Consider the following 26,875-nt stretch of genomic DNA (forward strand, 5'->3'; position numbering starts at 1 on the left):
TTCCTAAAAACATCTTCTAGATTCATGGCAGTATTTTATCCTTCTGAAAGGCCAAGTCGTTATCCTTGTTGATCTTAATCCCATCAGGAATAGGGACATATGGATTTTTTTTTCTGCCACTTGAGGCCACTGCATCTCATATCATACTGGTTTTCAATGTGTGTTTAATATTACTCACCTGCAGGGAAGAACACACTTGAACTTCTCAGAAATGCATCAAAGTTTAGAGAAAAGGCCAAAAAATTGATAAACTTGAAATTTTATATGCATGGACACAATGCTTGTCATTCATCCCAATACAGAAAATATAATAAGGAAGTTCCTCTTTATCTTAATTGAAGAATCTATTTTATACCTCAGCATAAATTTTCTTCCCATATCAAATTTTGTTATTCTAATAACAATTATTGATCATCTCTCGAGATAAATTAGACCTCTGTATTAATAACACTGCAAAGAATTGTTGCTTTAAATACAATACAATTTGTATATATACAATTTGAGCAATGAATACGGATAAAAGGAATAATAAACGATAACAATATAATTCTAATTTTCTGATATAGTTTTGAACATTCTTATGGAGATTAAACAAATGCCAGTCGAATGTATGGATTATGCTTCACAAAAAATGTGCTTGATTCATTTTCCAGATAATAACAACATATGTACAAGCATTAATCCCTAGCTCATACATTTAATTTCGTATATCTTCAATTTTTGGTAGAAAAATATTGAATATTGAATTTATAAGTGTACATACAATTTTCAAAGATGTAAACAGTTTTAAATGTTTCGAAGAGCTAAAAAATGGGATACTTCAATTATTTAAATATACTAAATTATGTGAACCTTGAAATATACTGTTATTGTTTAATATATCGGTACTGTAGTATAACGGGGATATTAAGTAAAGTTTCATTATTCGGATCCCATTTCCCCAGGATTTATCGGGGCTATAAGAGTATATAATATAAATTTCAGTTAATTAAAAATAATCCATCAAAAATTTGCTTTTTTATCACTTTCTATTCAATTTTCTTTGTTGCAGGTCGGATTAGCTTGTGGAATTCAAAAAGTGGGACTGGCAGCCTCTAAAAAACAACCTATGCACTATTAGTGATAACGATAAAAATTAAGAACATAGAATTGAGGATTTATGTGCAGGACTATAAAAATTTAATAGTACTTATAACTGACTAACGGAATCCTGTGATTAGAAAATTGCTTCCTGGGATCCCACTCAAAGGTAATTTCCTGGGGAATGAGAATCCTTAGTAATGACGGATACAAAATGGTTCTTTCATAAATAGGTAATGACACCGATAATTTCAACACTCTTAAGTTATTAAAAAAATTGGCTCACCGAAGTCGTAACCCCCAAATTTTGCACCAACTCATTCGATCCAAAATTATACTTAATATAAAAGCTGGAATGTAAGTGAACATTTATAATTTAAAATAGTCTTCAAAGTGAAGAAGATTAATTAATTAATTAATTTCCTGAGCATAGCAATATGCCAATTTTCATATGGTATTTTATCAAATAAACCACTCAAATTTCTGAACTCTACTCCCAACATAAATCTTACTAACTCCTCTGTAAGTAGAGTCCTTTAAATTTCCCTTCACGAAACTTTTGGTTTATATTTATAGTCCACAAAATATCGAAATGTAACAGAATATAGATACCTATTTTGGAACCAAAACTGCCACGAAAATGTTGGTATCAGGACAGCACTGATCTATACATAAAAGACCGAAGGTTAACATTTTATAAGAACACTCTATTTCATTTTAATTGTAGTAAAAAAAAAAAAATTAAAACGAATTTTAATAAATCAAATTGACAACTTCAATACTTTCAGTCAAGCGAACTTTTTCCTAAATATTTCATCATAATCCATACAAGCTTAGTATTTATGAGAGTAATTCATAGATTAATATAAATTTGAGGCTTTTCAAAAAGATTTAACAGTCGAATAGCCAAGAAATGTATCAAACATAACTTAGGCTTCTACAATACAATGTCTAGAAAATCTATCAGTTTTGATTTGCTCCATTTAGTTTAACATTAAAGATAATATATATGATATAATAGTGTTGAAAAAGTTTTGATACTCTTGTAGGAAAAATTATATTAATGGATAGTGCTCAAAACTTTGTATTTTTTAAACAATAAAATCCTTAAAAATTATCAAAAATATTAGGCAAGAACTTTAATTTTATAGCACACCATTAACTTTAAATTATCTCTCAACCTTAATTCCAAAAAGAAACAGAAAACAGGCCAAAGATCATCTGGTGGGTTACTCCATTCTTCCAAACTATTTTCCAACAAATCAGCACTCAGAACACTGATCCCGGGCACAAAGTAGAAAAATCGATATTTGACAACATATTGCATTGTACATGTTCATGTAGGTATGGTAATGTCATCATAGGTACAGTTTTTAAATTCTATTCAAACCAAGAGTGCATAAGTTAATGTATAATAACACATATGCTTCAAACAAGAAATTACTAGTTAATTTTGACCAGTGACAACAGTTAAAACCTATGACAGTCGACTTTGAAAATATTTAGTTATTACTTTTTTTATTTTCTTATATATATTTTGCATAATACACCGGTCATTTTGACAATTTTGAAAATTTAATAGTTTGGTAAAGGAAAGAACATGACTTTTGACTTTTCTAAAATTATCTATCTTTGTCAGCAATTTCAAAATCCCCCAAAAAAAAAATATTAAAGATAATTTCGAGTGAAAAATAAATTTACGATAGTCCTTGACTTTTTTATAGTTGTATGGTTTAAAAAATGCGAAAATATGATTGGTTGTCTTCATTTCAACCAAAATTTGTCATTTTGGCCTGATATTTTTTTATTTAATACTATATTCTTTATATTTTTAATAAATACAATCAGACAGAGTAGATAAAAACGATGTCTAAAAACTGATGATACATATATGTACTTTGATAAGGAGTTAGGAGACTTGAATTTATATAGATAAATTAGGTTTGAGATCACATTAATTTAATTTTATTTATATATATATTTGTACCCGGTTAGGGCCTGGAAATCCTATAATAGACTGAAACAGTTATAACTTTTTTTTGGATCGATCAATTATGCCCTTTAAAGAAGTTTGGTCACATAGAAAAATTGGGTCTAGATCGGTGCACTAACAAATTATCTTTAATTTTTCCCATCTAAAATTTGGTCTATACCTATTTTATATATAAAGGGATGATGACGCCATCTGGTTTTTTTTCCTTTAAATTGTAAACATATGTCCAATGATGTAATATTAAGTCTAAAAAGTTTTATATATTAACAGTTCGTATAATTGAGATTGGGAGGAAAACAGTCACTAGATTGAGATCATTCAAGATTTGAAAATGAAAATATTTTGGTCCACGGTCTAATAGTGGGTCGAGATAATATCACTAAAGACAAAAAAGTAAACAATATCAGTTTTGGGCTGATTTTCAAAAAATGGTTTGTGCACACATTTTTACCCATCAAAGTCGTTTTCCAGATGGTGATGGAATATTTAAGTAGGATTTGGCGCCGTATCATACATACATCAAAGAAGATGAAAAAAAATATTTGATGAATCTACGATGAATGTTCCTGAGTAGCCAAGTAATTCCCTTACCTTTAATCCGTTACAAAATTTTTGTATACTAATGAAAAGCTAAACTCAGAAAATGTGATTATTCGATAATGGAAAATCTAATTTCGGTAGTAGTTCAGGTCTGATATCATGATTTCAATATATTATAATGTAACTTAACCTGATGAATTCAATGCTATATCGAGTTAAAACAGTTATGAATACAAAAAGCGGACATGTTGACTGTAATATTTTTCCATTAAAGAGTTCATTCTATGCAATTAAATAGAATTTTCTTAAAAAGAACAACTAATTCTCTTATTATTCCCTTGTACCAAATAATATGCATCACCCTATATTCATATACCTTTTATAAACAATTAAATAACATAAAAGGTTTTTGGGTGTAAATGAAAACCATTGAACGTTCTAATATAATGAAAAAACCGGCCTTAAAAATGTTAAAATCTCTATTCAAGAAGGTATTTAGTTATAATATTATTGTCATCACAGAAAAAAAATGTAACTTTGAAATTTAATACTTGTTTATCAATACATCGATTTAAAAATTGATGAATAAACTTATATTGCATTTCAGCGTCAGAATAATCAAAATGAGACAAATAAAGCTAATATATTATTTTTTTGTTCTGGTCGTGAGGAGCCAAGACAAAATTTTAATTAATTTTTAAATTAACAATATATTTTTATTTATTATTTTTTTAAATTATTTTGTCAGACTACTTTGGGTATACCCCATGTAATATAAATATGTGCAGGGCGAGGATTTAAAATCTGGAACAATTTAAACATCAATATCTTGGCAACCCTGAGATCTATGTTTATGAACCCTATATGACCCAAATTATGTTAAAGTTAGATTTTTAAATTTTTCTAGTATTTATGAACTATATTCTGTATAATTAGTCAATATTTAGTATAGAAATAAAATGTTTTATTTTATTCGTGTATTTAATTGATATGTCCAAAATTTGGTACATCAGACATAAAAATATATTTAATTATAGGTCAAATATGTCACATTGGGCATACAAATGCAAAATGTCATGATATGTATTTATTAGTAGATAATAATTAAAATAATGATAACATTAGCACATATCACATATGATTCATAGCACACAATTGTTAGAGCAGATGAGGAGCAATCAAAACACGTACACACCTATTAATGTTTAGATGTAACTGAAATACCACGCATGTTTTTGCGAAATACACAGTGTCAGTGCTGTTCCAAACGTGAACTGCACCAGTATGATCAGTTTCTAACAGATACATTCACAGTTGTTTGATTTATAGGTAATATTCCAAATGTACCAAATTTTGCACATTGAATCTTAAAAGGTGAAATTGTGCTCATCACATTCAAATAACTAAGCTGTATAAGAAAAAATACAAAATACTTTCGATTTTCTCCAAATACAAGCACCGTGTGGCTATTATTGTGCGCCTTTTATGCCAGACGCATACCCAAGGATGCAAATAACTCCATAGATAATTATGCTAGTGAGCTTAAATTGATGTTAAGAAATCTATTGTCATATTAGAATTTAAAAATTTTGCGGTTTGACCAAGTTGTGTTATAAGAACGAAATATATTCTGGAGAACTCAACAATTTTTAGATTTTTATGTTTTGAAGTAACATAAATGTGGCCTCCTATCTGAAACCTTCAAACTACTATGTTTGCCCGTCTTTGAGAGAGAGTTCAATAAACGTGTAAATACCACTTAGTGAATCCTTGCAGGCTTCTATTATCGAGGCTGCGGCCAACATGGACAGAAAGTTCATGATCAAGGCCTGTGTTAAGTCTAAGCCCATGTTTCGAGTCTGTGGTTGAAGCTGGAGGTGGTTGGTTTGAGTGATTGACTTAACTATGGCCCCCTAAAAGTAACAGCAGATGGTTTATGAATTGCTGAATTTATTTTTCGGAAATAAATTGTAACATACATTTTCCTTAAATTTTCCGGACTAAAAATCCCAACCCTGTGTATACAGTATTTCAATTTACTGTTTTTTTCATAAAGTATTTTTAAAAATAACGTTAATAATATGTATATATTTTGACCATAACTAGTGATTGATCAGGCCTTTTTTTTTTTTTTTTTTTTTTTTTTTTGATAAACTACTTTTATAAAATCTAAAGTCTATTTCATTATAGAAACATACTATCGAATTAAAACGCCCAACATATACCTAGAGCCCCTACAATAGTAGTAGTAGCAGCAAGTGCTTGAATATTTAAAAAAAAATAACAAAAAATCTCTCATTTCTTTTAATGAAGTAGGCGAAGTCTTCATGAAGGGAGAAAAAAAATCACTTAAAATGTGTCTAAACACGAGAGTTGAATATTTAATTTAACTCATTTATGCAGTGTGCAAAAATAAATAGATCTAAATATATTTATATATAATAGCATCACTGATAAAAAAAATATGATAAAAAACACCTCACGAAATTTATCTGAATTCCACACTTCCTTACGTCTCTTATTAACACTCTCATCTCTCAGTAACAAGGCTTACATAATGAGTCGTCTACTTAATAATGATTACTAATGAAATTTCGAAGATATATGATGTAGCTACCTATCTTATCAATCTTCAAAGTTATTACATGGTCGATATACATACATTTGTATAATAAAAAGTTAAAAACAGGTTTATTAAACCAAATTAATTTCCGTCAAGATATAAGATAGCTCGTGTCATAGAAAAGAATATGTATATATTTAAGTTCGTTACCAAATCCTTGGTGGTATTATTTGTACTTTTTGTGTACTTTGATTCCTTTCTTAATCTAATTAACTTTTTGTGGTACGTACATTTTTTTAAATATTCTTTGTTGATAACGATTTTCCTACTTTCGAACTACAAACATTTTCTGATAAAAATCAAGGGGCCACAATGTAACATTGTGTGTACATATATATCTAATATATATACAGTAGACCCCCAATCTCGACTGACTTAGTACTCAACATATTTGGAGTTCGACGCAAAATTTATGGAATAGTTTGTGTCGGAGTTCTAATCAAACTTTTAATATCATGTCAGATTAATGTGACTTTTGTAAATAAAAAGTTTTTTAAGCTTTGGACAAATGCTGCTGGTTGGGGATGTTGTTTAGTGAGTGATAACTATTGTAAGGCTGTCCTCCAAGCTTTGACCGTAATGTTGGTATGATGTGACTTAATGTACTCTTTCCGACACACACAAAACAAAGATTTTGTAGGATTCGATGCTTCCAGTCAGCTTGAAGTTGACACTGAAGATCAACAATTTTATTTACCTGATCCTGATATTGAGGTAATCGTTGATGTGGCCAAGTCAATACCAATGACGCTACAGAAGAGTATTCTGCTGAACTCTCAATTATTATTTTCAATTATTTCCAATTTTTCAATGATTACTTATGGCAGAAATTGATTTGGAATCCGACTGTGTCGCTTTTTGAATTAGTATCGAGTTTTGGGGTTCAAATTTATTCAGAGTATGGATTTTAAATCCCAAACAAGTTTATACCTCAATATCTTGGCAATCCTGAGATTTAGACTTTTGAAAGTGCCCTCATTGGATTCAACTAACAAAAATGTTATAAGAAAAATACAAAATCTTTGATATGTTCTAAGAATACAAAGGCCGTGCTGCCATTATTGTGTACGTTTGTACGGGACCCACAACCAAGGATGCAAATAACTCCATAGATTATGATGTAAGAGGGCTTAAACTGATGTTAACAGATCTGGTGTCATGTAATAATTGGTGTAATTTTGTACAGTTTATTCATATCGAGGCATTGGAACCAGATTTATTCCGTAAAACCAACATTTTTAAGATATTTATGTTTTTGGCAAGTAAATTTGTACCCCTTAGATTTGAGCCCCTTGGACTAATATTTGTGGGGTCGCCTGGAAAGATAATCAGATAAATTTCTAGATAACACTGTGACTTCTTCCCGTCTTCCATATTTGAGGCAGTGGCCCACATGGAAAAAGAGTTCCTCATCAAGACCTGTATCAGGTTGGAGGCTGTGTTTGAAGCTAAAAATGGTTGGTCAGACCTCTAAATTTAAGAAAAAAAAAAATTTCTGAATTGCTTAATTAATTTTAAGATATAAATTTGTACATACGTCATACATTCTATTTATTACAACGCATATTTTTATACCAAATTTGTTAAAATTCCACATGGAAATAACCACTGTGCAAATTGCATCTTTTCAAAAGATTGTTAGTTGTGAGTTTGTAAAAATAAAAATCAGTTTATGATCAAATCAAAAATACTAAAGAAAAAGGTGAATGCTCTTTTAGGATAATTCTATTTATTTTTTTAGAATGCACGAATGTTTTTTTTAATACTTGGGATCTTTTTTCTTCATCTTTCTTCAGTAGCTCATTTGCAATTTAAATACATATGTACTCATGTAGGTACATATTTTTATTGTATGCCGTTGTTGAAAGAATGAGGATTTTGCATTTATTTGTTGATTAGAATCATATCTGAGCTATAAATGTTGAAATAAAAGAAAATAACAATTTGTTTGAAACGATTCTATTGGGATATTATTAAGTTTGTTGATACCAACAATCAGAATTTAATAGTGTGCGGTAATGAGATATTATTTCTGGATAGTTAATAGAATTTCATGTAGGAATTTAATAGGAATATAAATGTATTATTTAATTTAAAAAATCCTACTTCAACTGTTTTGGGATAGCAACATCATGGGTTCATTTTTGTAGCATTGATATAATTAAACCCACCATTACTTCCCCGGGGTGTATATTCTAATGTTATCATATAAAGGAATTTGCAGATAAATTTGGAATATATTCCTGGCAAACTATAATTTTTATGGTACCCTCATATAGGAATGGCTATTTTGCGTTTGAGGCACACCACTCGGCAGAGTTCTGCACAAGTACCACATTGTTCAAGTCAAACTTATTTTCCATCTAAGGTAGTAAGACGACCTTCACGATCTTCAGGTACTCAGCTCTGTTGATCTTAATTCAGTTTATAAAAATCTGGTGGAAGGATCGAACAATCACTTGCTACAGCTGCAAAACCATGACTCCAGCTGGATTCTTGCACTTTAAAACTGTTGGGACTTTAGTTGGATCACAGGCAATTACTCTTGCACTTTTCTAATTAATCTCTGCGTCCAACACATTCATTTTTTCATCAACGTGCACAATGACTTTTGAAACCCCCTTGGGCTTCAAGTAATTCAAAAGTTATGGACATCAATCCGCTCTTACGGCATTGTCTTATTCTGTATATGACAGTATATATTTTTTGATAATATTTAATAATTTAACTATAATATTACATATTCTAAATGAAAAATTATTTCATACAACTAATTTTTGAATTATGAATTGACAGGTAAAGCACATATTGTGGCATTTCATTTAATTGTTGATAGTATATTACTACTATGTAGCAACTATTAAGAGTAATTAAAGTTTTAAATCTTGTGCTAAATATATTTGTCAATGTTGGAGGGGCTATACACCCCCAGGAAGTATGCGATTTTAGATTAGAAGGAAATTAACATATGGTAAAATTATTATAAATTTTTTTATAGGTAATAACTGTGTTTTTCAAATATACGACACACTTCTTTTGACTTATGTCTGACTCATGGAAGATATCTGTTCCAAAGCAAATAATAATGTTTTCCTTTTCTTTGCAAGAATATTCGACCAGGCCAAGTGTGATTATTTACCCATCTCTATTATTCAAATTCTGAGAGGTTAAAATTCATTTTATTACAATGTTCCTACGATCAATATTGTAGAAAACATAATGAGTTGTCGATTGCTAAGAAAAACATTGTCCCAGTCGCCAACATGAGCAGACAGTAAGAGAAGAGGATTAAGATAGCAGCGCTCCTTTCCATGGAATTGTCCCAGAAGGCCATCGGTGAGTAGACTTGGGCCTCTAGAAAAACGATTTACAATGTCTTCCATTCATGGAGACATTATATATAATATTATTGTAATGTAAATAAACATTTTACTTTATATTCATCCCTCTTCTAAAAACCTGCAAAAACAAATAAATAAAAACTGTCAGTATACCGAATTCTGAAAACACATTCAATCACACAACAAAAACGGAAACACGACCAAATAAAAATAAAATACAATAAGTAATAACTCACCATTCCAAATGCCATTGTAATACAATTTTTTTTTAATTGCTTATTTTTTAATTATGAAGTTATTATATAAACTATTTATTATCTTTACTATACGACAAACTATAATTTTTGCCAGTATGATCTAAAATGAGAAATTTATTGGACTTACAAACAAAAAAATCAATTTTTTGTACTTAAAATGGTTTTTTTCTTCAATTCAGAGGCAGATTGAGAAATTACTACAGTATTTTTTGATCTAAAAATATATGTATCTACAAATAATATTAATATTTATAAAAAATTTAATTTAGAACTTTCAAATTCAAAAATAAAACTAAATCAAGGGGTTGTTGAATTTTTTTAAATGAATTGAGTACAAGACAAGAATTTTATGTTCATCATTGTTATTTTTATGTATACTTTTTTTGTTGCATAAAAACAATCAGGAACACACCATTTCAATCAAACGGCTTAAAAAATCAAGATTTTGTTTACCAGTCTTGTCCCTCCAGAAAAATGAGACAAAGAATTATAAAAATTTTAAAATGTCATTTAATGTTGTCTCATTAACCACTAAATGTATCAAATTACACGTTCTTTTTGATTTAGTTAATACACAATCATCAATATTAAGTATACATTATGGCTTATTGTTTGGAATATTTCTAAATATCTATCTTCGAAACAAATATTCTTTGAATTTGTTTGACCATAAAATATATATGCGTGAAAAAAACCACTAAGTAGGAATTATTCTTTAATTAAATAGATAATAATTATTTTTTTTAGTCTCTTGAGAGGGTTTTAATTAAGTATATCTTACATATTATATGTATACCTATTGATTTAATTCTTTCTGTGGTAGCATAATTCTTATCAAAACATGTTTAATTATTTTTATTTTTTTCTTGAAAAATAATGATTGTTTACTCAGGTGCTTCAAGATGAAGAAAAAAAATCCACGAGTAGAGTGAAAACTTTTCATCATGCTTACTTAACTTTACCCCTTCAGTGATTAAAACCCTTAGATTGGAAAATACGTCATTAGTTCACTCTTTTTTCTATGTTATTTTACTTTCTAAAACAACACTTTTGATCATTTAACAATAATATATAATAGTGTTGTTGCAATACCAATATTTTTGTAAGAGTTCCTGTATCAAATTTCGTATCGTTATTCTGATGGTTTTTTGACTAAAATATAAAATATGTGTCATGTTTAGTTGAGTTAACGTATACTTGCAGTTTAATAGGGCAAATTTAGTTTGTTTTTGTTTTAAAATGTTTCATTTTCTAGCTCAGAGATTTTGAGGGTAATGTGACCGACAAGACAATTTGTTTATAAGATAATGACGCTCTAAGTACTTTTGCCAATATCAGGTTGGCATAGTACCGTTTTAAATGTATAAATACCTAGGTACTACATTAAGACCAATATACCAAATAACACTTATAAATATTCAAATTACTTTCAAAAAAAGTCAATGATGAATTAGTACACAAGATATTTTTTGTGTTAAATTTGCGTCTTTTTTTCCCTTTTCAATTATTTTTTATTCTGCAAACGTTTACATTAGAAATTAACATTTTTTAAAAGTGATTTTTCTTATTTTCAACATTATTTGCATATTTTGCCTATATTAAGATATTTTTTTTAAATATGTATAATCTTATGAACATTGACACTTTTTCCTAATGAGTCATTAAAAGAGGAATTAAGAAAAATACAAAATATTTGACTCCTAATAAGTAAAACTTAAAATATTTGAACGTACTTTTATTTTTTTGAAAATTTCGATTTCTATCTTTTTTTTGATCGAATGGAATTGACAAGTGCCTAAAAATCGAAATATCTCAAGTGTTTTTTCGCTTTGCTCAGAAGTATCAAAATGTTCATTGTAGGTAATCCGTAAATGAATTTACCAGTTCATATAATTATGAATTTTTCAACTGTTCTACATGAAACATTTATTAATTAGCTTTTGACTATATGTCGTAAAGAGTACTCTTCTTAATTTATATTAAAAAGCAATGTTTTTCTGTATTTGCATATGTATGTACACTCTTGAATCTTTATAATAACATAAACTCTTGCTTCATTCCATCTAAAAGAATGTTTCATTATATTGTTAGAGCATTTGATTATGTGACCATGAGACCTAATTGGAGTATTTAGTGAGCTTGTACAATTGAGAGGATAATCTGTTCTTTTACAAAAAAATCTTGCTGTTTGGAATGAAAAAGTATATTAAGAATAACATTGATTTGACTTAAGAACCATCTAGCGAGTAAAAAATAAGATGTATGTCATCTGTATAGTCATTTTAGCTAATGAAATAAGAAAAGAAAGGAATTTTTGTATTTAAAATATTGAATGTGACTTAAAATTAAGTTTAAAAACAAGCTTGTGTAAGAAAAGCATAACCATTGGGCGTTCTAGAGACTAAAGTACTACCTGGTATATCACATCATATTTAAAAAAATCTTAGTCTGTTATTATCACTATTGCATTTTTTGGGGATAACATACACGTAGTAAGTAGCTACATGTGATTAATGGTAGGTTTATTGAGATACATTTTACGGAATATAACCTCCAGAAAATGTCTGTCAATGTTGATTATGATTATGTTTTTGACACTTGATCCATACTCCGGAAAATCTTGGTCGACAACCTACTTTCAGAAGGCCAAAACATAGACAATAGGTTGTGTACTTGATCTTCTAGCATAATAATGACTTAAAATCCTACCACCATGTCAACAAAGGAGTGGCTCAACTGGGGTGGGAGTAGGAAGTTAAAATTTTTGACCCAGGCCAGAATTTTATGAAATGACCTCCTTTTAGAAAATAAATTCTTGAAAAATTGTTTTACCTTGTAAATAATTTTTTTAAAAGTAATTCTAGCAAATAATGGAGATTGTACGTAATTTATTTTAAATAGTTACAATATATTTATATCCAATTAGATCCAAATAAAAAAATTATTTGGATTTCTAAGGGTTAATTAGATATTTATTTTACTAATTTGCTATGTATTATCTTAATAGTGTCTATGTATGAATTTATATTTATGCTATATAAAAATAACAATGCTCCAATGATGGAATATCCAATTAACTTTTGTTTAAAATAACAGGTTTTAAATTGTATACAATATACGGAGATATATTGATAAATGCATGTCAATAACTTTTTGTGCTTTACTAATTCAGATAAATAGCCTTATAAAGCCCACTAGATTAATGCATGATCATAACTTTCTTTTTATATAGAAAATTTATTTGTTTTTTAAATTTAAAATCAATCATTTACGATAATTTAAAAATTCAAATTTTAATTTTTTGGTTAGAAATTAAGAATTTCTTAAATTTAATGTAACTAAGAGACTGTGCTTCCTGATATTTATAAAAAGAATGTTTTTATTTATTAAATATCTTCAAAATTTTATTAGATATTTTTCGAAAAACATGTGCTTCTAGAACTAATTCAATGACGAAATATCGTTGTAATAATATAAGGTCATAAGCAAGAAATTATCATTCTTGTCTGTTGAATAATCATTTATATGTTTGTAAATACATCTTTGAAGTTATTAAATGAAAAAAAATTCAAACAGCTCAAATCTAGGTTTAAAAAAAATGATATATACTCGTATATGATACGTATGAAATTTTAGAAATATGCATATTTTTATTGATTATTCATTATTTAAAATTAAAATTTGTGAAATACTAAATACTTTGATAAAAAAGTTTTTAAATCAAAATTGTTTCATTTAGTATACAACCCTTTAAATTTAACACAAAGTCGAATTGGTCTTTTCCACTGCTGATGCTAATTTATATGCCGTTTTTCCTTGTGTGAGTTACTAAATATATATTAAGCGTTTTGACGTGACGTCATCATTCTGCCAGCCATCTTGTATACATCAAAAATCAAACTTTACCCACATAAAATCCTTATCTCGTTTGATTTATATTAGTTTTGTTTATGTGATACTAAGGTGATTTCATGATTTTTTTTATATATATTTTTTGTAAATGTGTCAGTTTTGTATAATACTCTATCAATAACTTTGCATCAAACATGACTTCATTATCGGTTTAATATGTAATCTGTGACGTTAGTAAAGACATTCCATTTTACATATATCAAAAAACATACAGTGTTTGAGAATCATACACAATATAATTCTTGTATGTAGTTAACAACAGATTTAAACATAAGAATTGAAAGGATTTTTTTGTTCCTCATCATCAAACTAAAGTGATCTCTTTTTGTTTTTACCAAAAAAAGAAAAGAGTAGAGAAAAGATTGAGTGAGCATCAAGATAGTAAAATTGATGATTTTGTAATGATTAATAATATAACCGGTAAAAATAAATGATAATTGTTTGATATGATGTAAAAACCCAATGATATACACAACCATAATATAAAACCTTTTTTTATTGTCGATGTTCTTTTAAAAGAGATGATGATGGATATCTAGTTAATTTTGAACGATGTTTCCACGAATTCTTATTTTATATTTATTTCAACTACTATGAAATTGAATGTTACAGTATATATTATATTATTATTATTTTTCGAAGATGGAGTAGAATACGAGTAGAAGAAGCACTTTTATGTCGAAAGTGGACTAAATCCTTTATAAACGCATGTCTCTATTTCAAAGGGTAATAAGAACTTTTTTTCTTTATGTAAATTCAATTCATAAAGGAAACAAGTGCAAAGAAAAATAAAATAAAATACTGTTGCAAATATTATCTTTTGATTTCAAATAGCACCTACAAAAGTAAGTTATTCTTTCTATACTTCTTGATTTCTTCAAATTCATTGTGCTAAATATATTTTCTTCCAAAAAAAAAATTAAAAAATAAGAGTAACTCTTTTTAACAATACAAAAAAAACCGTATGAGTAAAAAAAAACTAATTGATTCATTGTTTGGCTAAAGTTTTTTTTTTTTTGAAATATGATTTACTTATTTTTTTTGAAAAGGTTAGTATTCTACATCTGTTATTTTCGCTAGTTTAAAGATTACATGAACATAGATCTATACATATTTGTAAATTGTATTGTAAACTCTAACAAAAAGAAACCGATGACTTATTACTAATTGGAATTGTGTTATAATAATATGTTTACAGCATTCTTGAGATAAGATTCACAAAATATTTTTTTTTGTATATAACATTCATTCAAAGTAATATTTCATAAACTAATAAGAATGATTTAGAAATGGGAACTCAAATCTAATCAACTCTGTAATTAAAATTTAATTTTAATATTTTTGTATTATTTTGTAAGCCAATATTAAAAACAAATTAGTAATAAATACCGGGTGTCAATTTAATTCTGATATTTTTTCAAGTTCATTTAAGTGGTCAGATGGAGTTGCACTTATTAAATATAAGTAATCATTATGGTATTACAATTACTCCATCTGAACTATGATATGTCTTGGAAATAAATATAAATAATATATGTTTACTTCTCTAAGAGCAAACGGGAATGAAACTTATGCAGTCTAATTTTAAGGTATAATGCTTATTTATGTTTTTTTAGTAACTTATTTCTTCCTAACATTTTATATTGTTTTAATTCTTTATGTACATTATCAGCAATATAAAAAAGTTATGCATATTGAGTTCAAAAGTATAATTTATCTTCAGTGCGTTGTCCACTGAACTACATTCCACTTTTTTAAATGATTATAGACTTACTCTTAATATGAATCGGAGTTCAAAAGCTCCGTAATTATAGATTTTCATCTGTTTGGTTTAAAAAAAAACAAAGTTTCAAAATATCTTAACGTATATTTAGATGCAAAAAAAAAACTGCAATAAGATTTCAGGTAGATTACACTTCAAAACCAAATTTTACAGATTTGTAAGGAATTAAACATAACTAGGACAGCTTTGCATAAAATAAAACGACTTTTCATGGGTGTGAATACCTTTTTCTTAGTTCATATAACTAAAATAACCCCCAAAACATAAAACTGATGGGACAGGTTTACATTGGTCAAAGCACTTTTGGTCTATGCACATCGAATCTCAACCCTCATGTATTATGTACTGTATATCAATGCGTATTGACGCCAGAGCCTGCGCTAAAAGTGAAACAAATTTGAGTGTAAATAAAAAAATGAATGACTGATGAATTGACAAAACTTGTGCCAGGATACTCTATTAAGATCTGGTAATCATTTAGAGGTCGTTGAAGTGCGTTTTTGAGGCCAAAGGGATTCATATTGAATAAAATATGAGTCCTATGTTATTTATACATTTTTTGCTTTTCAAGTGCCTAGTAATAAAAGTATACAAGATAAATACACAAATTTTTTATCTTATCTAAGAAAGGGTTCAAAATTGAATTTAAACTCTGTACAAGTTGCAATTTATAATTTTAATGTCATTTTACTAAACTTTAGCACCATATTTTATTCACCCTATATTCATTCATTAATGTAATCATTTAGTAATTTTCAGAAAATGTTTAAGTTACACAAATAATTAATTGACCAACTAATGCAGTTCCAAAAATGTTATTGTACTTAAGTCAGTTACGAAAAAAAAATGTTATCTTGTTTATAATTGGATATGTTCAAAGAGTATTTAAAGCTCTGCTTATCTTAAATAAGTACAAATGTGGTCACAATCTCAATATTTTTGTATTGATTAGAGTTCTAAAATAGTTGTCATTTTTTTATAAAACTCGAAACTAAAAAAATATATTTTACAGCTCTGTTACTTTAAAAAGGCATTAAAAAATGATGCAATGTATATTAATTAGTTACTTTTTTATAGGGATTATTTTCGAGTGAGGTAACTTTGACATTTATTTTTCCCCCTAATATTTTTATAACATTATATCACTGCAAATACTGATCAAAACACAATATTACTTTTTTCATATTTGTAAACTATAGTGTGTACGGTGTTTTGAACTACAACTGTTGATTGAAAATCTTACCCAATGAAAGGAAATGCTTGTAAAGCTTCAAAACGTATTCCTTGTGTTCAATAGAGTGAGTGGTATGGCATTGCAGAATAATGTCAGAATACTAATATTAATGTTATAAATTAGGATATTTTAAAGAACGGCAGAAAAGACTCAAATATACTTAAATATGGCATGAGTATGACGTGATTTAGTTATAAAACAATCTTATTATTATTAGAAGCTTCTCATAATTTGCAATCTACCCTAACAGCCATGTTTCAACTTAAATGTTGACCAGAATTTATTCGTATTATTTTCAACAGTATGAGATTGTATATAAAACTAACAAGTGTCATTGTTGAATGCAATACTTCATTGCAGCTTCAGGATTTTAATTTTACCAATGCTTAAAGGAGTTTGTGTCCTATGACTTCTACTAAATTTAACAGTATGAATGTGCATAGTTTAATTACTTAGTTTATAACTAAACTTTATTAGGATTGATTGTATATAATATCATTTTATTTTTTGTTCGATAATGTTGCTTGAATAAATACATATTAATAAATTGCGCCAAGAAAATGTAAAAGAACAAGTATTTGTTTTAACTTTTTAGACACCACAAATGAGTATGTCTTTATTTCTTTTTTACGTCAATTATGAGCCGTTTCGTCAGAACTGTATTTCCTTTTATCATACAAGTATATCGTTAAGTACTAGTATATGGTTATTGTTAGGACGTATGTACCTACCTTTTGAAAAAAGTCCGACATTGAATTTATTTTTAAAAAAAAGCAGAAAGGATATGACGAGTCATTCAACGGTGAGAACAACATAATTAGAGACTTGTCTAAACAATGTTCATGAAAAAAAAGCTACTATATATTAATTACAATGTTACTCACAAAGACATGGATTGAGTTGAAGCGTTATTCTCTTTTGAATATGAAGCGAGAAAAATTAGTTACTTTTTGAATGGTAAAATTTATTAAGAACTTACTATAAATTTTATCTTATTGTTGTAAAAGTTAGATGGACCAAATATAACTAAAGGTATATTATTTCGAATTATATATTTAGCCGAAGAATTTGTTAATAAAATAATTTACAAATATTTTGTTGTCAACTGTGTACTCTTTTGCACCTCCTGACTAAATTTAAATTAGATCTAATTAAACTATAGAAAATTCTCAAGAGTTTATTAATAATTATTCCGTGGTTTGGTAAAATTCGGTAGGTACAAGCAGATTTCGGACCATTTTTTCTGTTGTTGTCATATATAATAAAGTTTATGACGTTATTAATCGTATTTTATAAGTAGCCTTGGTCATTTATATTGGATATTGCAAAATACAATAAAAATGACAAGTAAATACATAACGGTCTTACCAAACTAATATTAACATTTATTAAGTATTTTGGTTAGCTGTATAACTATCTTGTATTGGTATATTTAGAACTCTGTGTTTTGATTTGTTGAGACTGAATGTCCTTAGTATGGAATAAAAATAGCCCATATAGTATGAATAAATGAAGACACTGGCTAACAAACAATCATTTAGTTTGAAACATTTTTTTTCTTCTCTTTTTGAAGGAAAGATAGAAATACAATAAAGATCATTTCATGACATATTTATCCATTTTTCCATATGCAGAGTTGTAATAAATAAACGTTCTTTCAAAATTGGATAAAACCTGCTCTGGAATACGAGTTACAAAAAGTGTGTTTAATAAGATTTATTGCCAATATTATAAGTATTAAAATTGTTATCAATATGTTCTCCTTTGAAACATACCATAGCCACTAGCCTTGTAAAAGCGCTAGTGAAGCTAGCCCACATAGTTTCGGATATAATATTGTCCTAAGCAGCTGATGCCATAAGCTAATTCTTGCTAACTATTGGAACAACATTGCAGGTATCAGAACAAAAATGAGGTTAAAAAGGTCAAAAATGCTCAAGATTTGACGCACACCACACCAAAACAATTTTTACATTATAAATATTATTCATCCTGTTGAAAGTAAAATTGAGTTCAACTCCTGGATAAATATCAGTACTTTAGTATTCAGAAAATAAAAAATAAAGTCATTTTTGATCTTCTCATTTAGGAATACCAAAATAATATGAGGCCATTGTACACTGTACCATAATAGAAGCCGGTTTTCAATCTGTGTTTATGACTACTAACTTGAATGGGATACTAAGTTATGACAACCTTGTAGTCAATTCTTAAGTTCATTAAGCTAATTTGGAAATTATATTATTAAAAACGTCATTGTGGCATTATATATGATATTAGTAGTATATTTGTTTAATTATTGTAAAATTAGTCAAAGTTGATTGATGAACACCATAACGAGTTAATGGTTCGCAGGTTTTTCAAATTACTAATATTAAGTCAATTTGAAATTAGCATCAACAAAATGCCTTGTATGTTTATAATATTATAGCTCATTTGCCAAAAATAAAGCATTCATCAACAGAGTAATTTAACCTCATCACAAATTATTTTATTTTTTTAATTGTTCAGTATACCTTTACTAAAGTTTATTCTAAGTATATCTTCAATATTTTTTGAGATATACAATTACTACTATTAAGATATAAAATTATTTCTGATTACCCGACTTAAATTAGTCAATTACATACTCTTACAAAAGTCAGTGACCTTAATATACATGTAAGTATTTTCAAGTACATGCATGATGTATACCTAAAAGTCATGTATAAATAAAGGACCATTGTAATTAAATACTTTTGGTATTATTCCACAAATAAGATAATCATTTTTTTTTGATGAATTTTTAATTTAATTCTTTTAAAACATGGAATAACTCCTAGAAATAACTCAATTATGATGGAGATTCAAGTTACTTTTTTTCAAGTAGTATTATACTCTATAGAGCATCTTACGAAAACAAGGGGAATATACATTACACATAAATATAGTATGAACTATTAAGAATTCATACATTTTTTTTAAGAACAAGAAAATTAGAAAGAAAAAAATATGTAATTGATATAATTACAGTACTTTCCTCGTTCCTACTCTACAGTAAAACAAGTACAAAGACTAACAAAGACATCTTCATTTTCTACAGATAATATTTTTTTTCACAAAAAAAAGAGATTTTAAAAACTATGAGAACGTATTTTTCTCTCTCCTTCTTCAAAAAAGGCAGTCAATGAGACTTAAAATGGCAGTAACATTAATAAGTGGACTACTTTTTTCTTAAGGAACCGTTGTTTTGCTTCAGGGAGATATTTCTACCGTGTTGATGCTAATTATTATAAATAGTAAGCATATTTAAATAATCTTCGTATTCTTTTCCATACTTTCTTTAAACAATTTCTTTAAAAGTTTTTATTATTAGTTCATGTTATTCAGTCATAATAAAGAAATCAATCGCTCAAAAAAAGACCTCACATCATCAAGAGAAAAAGAGAGTTACTTATGTCTATGAAAAGTATATTCAAAGTATAGCTATTTTTGTATGTTTGTATGTAAATATCAAATGAGTCGAGAAAGAGAAAATAGTGATTTATCATTGAATGAAAATTTTCTAGAGAAACGCCTCAAAATAAAACTGTCTGTAAAACATATATATATATATATATAAAGTTGCTTTTAAATGTCATGAGAAATGATTTTTGGAGTAACTTTGAATAATAACAATTAGACAATTTTAGTAATTATCTGTTGGAAAGGGTTTTTAGTACACAAAAGTTATATTATGTGGATTTTTTTAAATGAGGCATATTAGATAAAAAACACAATGCAAAAACAATATTTGAATAGCCATATTTTTGTAAATATGAGTCAAGCCCATCTTAATGACTTTTTTTTTTTTTGTGGTATTTGTTTATTATCAGTAAATGACACTCATTTTGTGAGTATTCAGTTAATCAATTTTTTTTGTACAAACAGTCCCTGCTTACAAATTCTGTTTTCTTGAATATTTTTATAGAGTCTAGCTCGGGTCTTCCAATTTATTTTAGGATAATTTCAAATCCATAATTGTAATATAGTGTCTATATTGTTAACTTTTAATATACTAACATACATATTACCAACACAAAAATCATATTTTGGTAGAAGGCATAAAAAAAGATGAAAAATATATTTGAGTATAATATATCCTAGATGGTATTTTATGTTTGTTTAGTATTTTTAGTAAGTTCAGTAGAAACTAGATTTTGAGTCTAAGTCGAGTTGCATGTCATAAATATTGAGTAGAAAAAATTGACCCTATGGGTTAAAATTTCACAATAATAAAAATTCAAAGCCTTTTTCTTTTTAAAGGATTGGTTGAATGAAGTAATTCATTGACTAATAAATGGTGCTTCATATAGTTATCAAGGCTATTTATTGATGTTTTCTTTAGTTTATGATATTTATTTCTTTTTAAAATTGCTTTATTAAATTTTTGAACTTTTATTGAATTTTTAGGTTGTATTTCTGTCCATAGTTAACTGTATTAACTATGAACTATCGAATAATTTGATGTAAATGACTCAAGTACATCTTTTAAACTATTTGTTCAATATTGAAGGATATTTATGAATGAAACATATTGTATTTTGTTAGTTGTATATTAATGAAAAAATAAAAACGTTTTTAAATTGTTTTTCCTTTCCAAGGAACCTTAAACATCTTTAAAAGAAAAAAAAACATTTAAATAAATCTTGATAAATGAAAATATTTTACCATTGGCTTTAAATTATGTGTCATATATTAGAATTTAATTAAGTCTTTGTGTTTGAGGTGTGCGTAAAATAAATGTTTGGATTGACAAAGATATTTTTAACAATTAAAATGAAGACATGTATGTTTAAGAATACATTTGTATTCTTTATTTATTTGAATAGTCTTTTATCTTATGAATAAATTAAATCATTTTTTTCGTCTATATCCATGTGCTAAATAATCCAATTAAAAATTAAATAAGCACAGAACCGAAATAGAGCATGATTACTTACCTAAAATAAAACGAAACAGTTGAAATAAAAACAGGTAGATCTTTAGATATGTTATAATATATACCATACATAGTATACATGTGATGATGAGTTCATTATAAGAAATTGGATTAAGGTTTTCTTTTACCGACGACTTGTTGTTGATATGAAAAATAAATTATATCAAAAATCATGGTTTTTTAGGGTATACATATAAAGATTAATTCTCATCCATCAATCGAAGAAGCTACTTCAAGCCCTCAAGATAAGATTTTTCTTATTCCTTAGTTGCTTAATCTTATTCATGATTCCTCCTACCAATTTTAGAACACACATCTGGATATAATTTCATGTTGTGTCCATTTTTATTCTTAAAAAAATAGAAATATATTTGGTTACTGTTATTTTAAACTAATTTATTTATTTTGAGTAAAGACAGTACGCTATTAATAAATATAAAGGTCCTTTGAAATAATAGATCGTAAGGTTCTTCTTTTTCTAGCATATAGTTTTTGGGCAGGATCCCTAGAAATATTTGTTTTAAATTGTGGGGTTCGTGAAAAATATCAGGATTGCAGAGAAATTTAAGTATTTATTTTGCTGTGTTTTTCTTAATTAATCAATTTTTGGCCATTCTCACCAATATATGTACTCTCGATTCTCATTTTCTTCATTTGTATCGATTAAACAAAATAGTGCGCAGCTTGTTTTTTTTTAATAAAACTCTAGCATCATGTTTATTTAAATTATGTAACCTGATCCTTCCCGCTATACAAAACTTAAATAATAAGTGATGAAAGAACTAATTTTTTTGCAGAGATGAGATTTGTAAAATTGTAAACTAGACAACCAAACTCTCGGGATAAATGTCAATTCGGTATGCATACATAATTCATTGAATGGGCTAACGTAGTTTAGTGGAGAACGTGTTCGGAAGAAATTTTAACTTGAACTCCAAGTGCGTATGTTCGATCTACGGTAGCTCCTAGATAAGTATATATACATAATTATGATGTATTCGGAATTACTAATACACGAAATTATAAGGATATTATATTTGTGCTGCCACCTTATGGTACATCACAATAATGAATATAGATTTTTTTCTTGGTCTTAACTTGGCTTGGAATTATTGAAATCAATGCACGTAACATACTTTCAATAAAATAAGAAGGCGTAAAAATTTCATAAAAGAGATAAAATAAACAAAAATTCATATATCAGGCAAAAATAAAATATAAGCCTGTCGAAAATTCTTAATAGGATAGTTTTTTATAAAATCACTATCCGTTTTAAAACATACATGTAACTTTCTCAATGGATAAAACATTGGAGATATCATAGTCCAAGAAAGCAAGTTTTGCATACAAAATATAAATAACCTTTGTAATAGCTGCATTAATAATTTTCTTCTTTTTTACACTAAAAAAAAACTAAGAAATCCTCTTTATCAAATTATAATAAATAAAATGATCCTTTAAACATTCGCCGATGGCGTCGTATATTGTATAGAGTTTTTTGCATTCAAAAAGAAAATTAACACGCGTCTCGTTATAGAATGGAGTAACGTAGCTCAGTGGACAACGCTCTCAAGGAGAAATATTATTTTAAACTCCATGTGCGTAGGTTCGATTCACGGTCTCTCCTACTATAATTCATACTGACTTCAAAGACCATTCCTAAGTCCGATATAGTAACTATAGTACTATTATGTTTACGAATACTTAATCACTCAAACTCCATTTGAAAAATGAAAGGAAAACTAAAAAAACTTAAAAAATATATAATATAAAAATTGTATGATGAAATAATTGAATGTACGATTTCTTAAGAATTCACCATAGGTCAACACTCCCGGATATCCCGGGACTGAAACCTTAGTAGGTAGTAAACGTCGTCAATATAATTATACTAAATTTTTTTACTAGACATTGAAGAGTCAAACCAAAGCTATCAAATATTCCAAAAGGGAAAATCAATTATACCCTTGTCGGCATTTACAAAAACTCTTTGTATATTTATTAATAATTATCTGATAGATTGACTCGTTTTTATTAATTGCTACGTCTGGTATGTTGGTATAAAAATGGCTATAACATGACTTAATTTAAAGATTTTCCGATTTACCATTCATCATGAACCTTTGAAGTATTTTTATAACTAATTAATTATCATATAAAAAATTTGCAAAAATAAACGACCTATATAATTAAAAGTATTTTTTTATTATATAAAATTGATAAATTCTTGTATGTATCAATGCTAATAAGATTTCCTGTAAATATTTTTTTTGAGACGGATGAAAATTTATATGAAATCTACTAATTTTTTGGATTGCAATGTTCGATAAGCTTCATTACTGAAAAAACCTTGTCTAATTATGAAAACGATAAATTGATGTTGCCTTGTTGACCGTATCTTTCTAATTACTTCATTATATGCTATTAGGCATTTATGAAGCATAAATCTTCAAGAAATATCGAAGGTATTAATAGAGCTTATAAAAATAGAATCAGTTTTATATAAACGGCATTCAATGATTTTGTATTAATATATTAGACCGCCAAGGAAACAATTAAAAGAAAAAGTATTTATGGACTATAAATATATATATTAGAGTGGTTCTTAAATAAGTCGTGATTTTTTTTTTTTTTAAGTTTGGTAAGATATAGTCCCAACAATGTTCTTCTCGATAAGTTATTAGGATATATCAAGTTTGAGTCATATTGATCAATGTTTAGAGGTTACGTATCGTCCATAAAATTAGAAATTTATTTATTTTTTGAAGGAAAAATAATATTCTTTTGTAAAATATTCAATTTAAGTCAAAATAGAACATTCCTTAAAAAATGTGTACTTTAGTTTAATAAAAAATCTTTCAAAAGTTATTGAATTTTATATTTACAAATGTAAAATACAGGTTTTTTAGTATATGTACAATGGACATATATTTTTCTTTTTAAAAAAAATAGCAAATAACTATTTTAGATGAAAAAAGGTTTCATATAGTTTTCACCCACAAGGATAAATTTTAATTGAAAAATAAATAAAAATATTGTTTTTATATTGCATATTATAAAATTTTTAATTTGGAAATCAACGAACCAACAATCTTAAATCAAAAAACCTTTATTTAACATGAATAAGAAAAACACTTTCAAATAAAGCTAAGACTGATATATTTTGAGAACGGAAAATGGTTGCATTCGGTGTGTAAAAATTAACTCATCTGCATAACTTGCACAAGCCAATTCTACAATTGTATCCTCGTACAATTAAAATGGCACGTGTTTTCTCTTCTATACTTATATTATACATTGATAAAGAACAAAAAAAAGTGATCACTTTTTATTTAAGCTGAAGTTTACTCATTTTAGAATAGAACTAATTTAAAATTTACTTAGTTTAAAAAAAAAGCATTCTAATTTTCTTGAAGTAGGACTTAACGTGAATAACTACAATAAGAAGTACTAAACAAACCAAATATATGGATACTCTATCTTCTTTAAGATGTGCATACATATGCCTACATATAATTCAAGAGATTTGATATTCCACATATAGCATTGCAGGTAATACGCCCTATTTTAAATTTTCCGATAGACACTCCCCCGTTGTCAAATTATTTTTTATGTGAATTTTGAATGAGGCATACAAAGTCATACTTATTTACATATGATAATGATAAAGTATATTCAAATATCAGAAAAAAAAGGGAAAAAATATTAGATTTTTTTTTGTGTAAAATGTTCTTTAATAAACTTGAAAGTTCAAATTATATACTTTATTATGTGCGCCTGTTTTTAGTTATCTTCTTTTAAATACGGTTTTAATTAATAACTTCCTAATTTTATTCACCGATTATAAGGTCAAAAATCTCTTTAGTGTTTGATAAACTTTTCAAGGATACAGATAAATAAAATACTACTCTCAACCTTAGTAATGAATCACTCAAATAAAAAATAGAAACATAATTACTAAGCTGTAAAACAATTTTGAATAAATAAAAAAAGATTTTATTGTTTGGCTTGATATCTTGAATAAAAATACAACAACAAGTTTTTTGAACTTATTGATTAGTCAATGCACCATGACGGTCATATTTACAATTCTAAAATTTTGAATCACTTTGTAATAAATAAAGATCTTTTTTCCCAAAAAAATTAATTATCTTTTAATTAACTTGAGTAATTCCTGTGGGATTTATGCACCCCAACAATTAGGTATGTGACAAAAGAAATTAAATATTTTCCTATTCTTTCCGTTTTATCTAAAAGATAATATATGATAAGAGAAAGTACTTCATATTGCACAGATCTAAAATTTGAAGGGGCTGATGTCGGTTTACAAATGGCATACTTTGCATTACCAAAATAGTAAAATGAATCACAACATACTAGATTTAAAAAATTTAAAAGGGCCATTATATATTTTATTTTATCCATTACACTGCATTTGTGAGTTTAAAGACTATTTTGAAGTACTTTTTTCCATTGAATGATGAGATTAAACAAAGCAAGGTATTGAAAATAATTTATACTGTGTTAAAGATAAAAAAAATTTCTACATTAAATATCTATTGATATCTATTGAAAATATATAATTGATTTTCTCCATTCTAGTAATAAAAATCTAGCATTTATATGGTCACTTCTAAAATTCTAGACATCCATGCACGCCTTTTGCAAGTTTTTTTGCACAGTAAATGGGCATTTTGTAACATACTTACAGTATTAAAATGAATATTTTAGCAGTATAAAACTTTGTTTGCTCTCTGTAGTTGTGTTATATAAAATTGCATTATTTTGGTTGCACAATAATACCCAATGTATATTGTTCTTAGCTGTCAATTCCCTGGTCTCACTATCCCTAAACTACTTCATAATTTATTGTTTTGATTAATAAACGAAACAATCAATTATTATATACTTATGGTATGCTCCGTTTCCAAAAAGACCGGAATAAAATTTCATGTTGATCCTTATTATTATTTATTAGAAGAAATGTTGGCATACAAATGTATAGATAAGTTTATAATAAATATTACTAAGCAATATGATAATACAGTAGCAAATAAAACATTATGTGTGTCTTTAATATTATGATAAATAATAAGTATTTCATTTTAAATATGGTAGAAATAATTTGATAATGATAGTTTAGAAGTGCTTA

The sequence above is a fragment of the Lepeophtheirus salmonis genome, chromosome 8 (assembly GCF_016086655.4).
Source record: "Lepeophtheirus salmonis chromosome 8, UVic_Lsal_1.4, whole genome shotgun sequence".
Lineage (NCBI taxonomy): Eukaryota > Metazoa > Arthropoda > Copepoda > Siphonostomatoida > Caligidae > Lepeophtheirus > Lepeophtheirus salmonis.